Source organism: Chrysochloris asiatica, unplaced genomic scaffold (assembly GCF_000296735.1).
Source record: "Chrysochloris asiatica unplaced genomic scaffold, ChrAsi1.0 scaffold00027, whole genome shotgun sequence".
Taxonomy (NCBI): domain Eukaryota; kingdom Metazoa; phylum Chordata; class Mammalia; order Afrosoricida; family Chrysochloridae; genus Chrysochloris; species Chrysochloris asiatica.
Genome location: NW_006408545.1, coordinates 20742645 through 20744696, shown reverse-complemented (window position 1 = coordinate 20744696; position 2052 = coordinate 20742645). Strand labels below are relative to the sequence as shown.

The following is a 2052-nucleotide window of genomic DNA, read 5'->3' as shown; positions in this document are numbered from 1 at the left end:
CAACACACTGAAAGGGCAAAGGACTATAATTGAATCAATGGAAGTCAAAATTAGTGAACTTGAAAACAAATCTCTCAATATTAATCTTCTAGAGGAACAATCAGAAAAAAAGGAACCAAAAGAAAAAGCCTAAGAATTATATGGGACACCATCAAGAGGAATAACTTACATATGACTGGAATTTCGGAACAGGAAAAGACCAAAAAAGAGAGAGAGAGGAGAAGAAGCAGCACAGAGATAATTGTCAAAGAGTTGTTAGAAGAAAACTTCCCTAACATCATGAAAGACAAGAAGATAAACCACTCAATCAATGCACCTAGCAAGGGCTGTCCTGTGAGAATTTCCTGTCTCCTTACTCCATCTAACCTATAACCCTGAACTTGCCCCTTCAGACTTCTTTTTGTTTTCAAAATTCAATGTGAGTTTCTTGAGGATGCCAAAACTGTTTGGACATGGTATACATTCTGGGAAGGGCTAGAGAGAGTGAGACACTGCTCCACAATTGTGTAGACAGAGATGGAGGATATGTTGAGAAACAATAACTTCAAATTACTTTATTGTGTGTTATTAGGTGCCGTCAAGTAGGTTTCAACCCATATTAACCTAATAATAGAATGAAAGACTGCACCATCCTCACAACTGTTAAGCTTAAGCCCATTGCTGCTGCCACTGTGCCAATACGGCTCCTTGGGGGTCTTCCTCTTTTTATATGACCCTTGATATTACCAAGTATGATGTTCAAGGATTGTCTTTCCTAGTAATATGTTCAAAGTATGAGAGACGAAGTCTCAGTATCCTGGCTTCTAAGGAACATTATTGCTGTACTCCTTCCAACACAGATTGTTTGTTCTTCTAGTAGTCCACAGTACTTTTAATATTTTTCTTCAACACCATAATTCAAACACATCAATTCTTCTACAGTCTTCATTATTCATGCATATGAGGTTATTGAAAATACCATGGTTTTGGTCAGATGTACCTTAGTCCTCAAACTGACATCTTTGCTCTTGAACATTTTGAAGAGGTCTTGCACAGCAAATCTGCCTAATGCAATGCATCACTTGATTTCTTGACTGCTGCTTCCATGAGTGTTGATAATTTTACTTAATAAAGGTTACTATGATGTTTAGCAAAAAAAGAAGATAACCACTCAAGAAGCTGAATGAACCCCAAACTGGATAGAGAAAGAAAATCACCAAGACAGATCATAATCAAATTTCCCAAAGCCAAAGACAAGGAAAGAATCCTGAAAGCAGTTTGGGAATTGCAAAAAGTACCTACAAAGGACAGCCAATAAGACTAAACTCTGATTTCTCAGCAGAAACCATGTAAGCAAGAAGGCAATGATATGACAGATATAGAAGTCTGAAAAGAAAAAAAACAAACATGCCAACCAAGAATCATATATGTAGCAAAATTGTTCCTCGATATGATGTTTAAATTAGAACATTTCCAGATAAACAAAAATTAAACAAATTTGTAATAACCAGACCAGACCAACCTTACAAGGAATACTTAGGGGTTTTCTTTGGATAGTGAACCAACAACAGTAAACAACAACCTGAGATTAACATACATGACAACACCACCCATAAATAAACCTAGAAATAGTAGTATCCAAAGTAAAATAAGCCTACAAGACTGAAAATAGGGAACCAAAGATATCAACTTGTAGCAAAGACAATTACAAAGTAAAAAGAGGGAATAGTGTGGTTATAGAACTTTCAAATGGAAAGGAAGTCAAGTAGATTTCAAGACAAAACAGACTGTTTTAAAATTGGGAAGAAATGAATACACAAGTTACTTGGGTGAATGGGAGGGCAATATACAATAAATAGACAAGCAAGCTGAACATATATGGAAGGAGAGCAGGAGTATACCCACAAATATATATTTGTGGCACTGTGGGTTAATGTGCCAGACTGCAAAGCCATTTGAACTGGAAGGTTGGTAGTTCAAGCTCACCAGCTGCTCCTTAGAAACCCTATACAGGGTCGCTATTGGTCAGAACCAACTTGATGGCACTTCACAACAACTATATATATATATATC

At 36.6% G+C, this 2052-nt stretch overlaps 1 protein-coding gene across 1 annotated transcript in view; it reads right to left on the bottom strand.

The window, feature by feature from the left end:
• SCML4 (sex comb on midleg-like 4 (Drosophila)) overlaps nucleotides 1-2052 on the bottom strand; it is a 173937-nt gene that overhangs the window by 155180 nt on the left and 16705 nt on the right. The window lies entirely within an intron of this gene.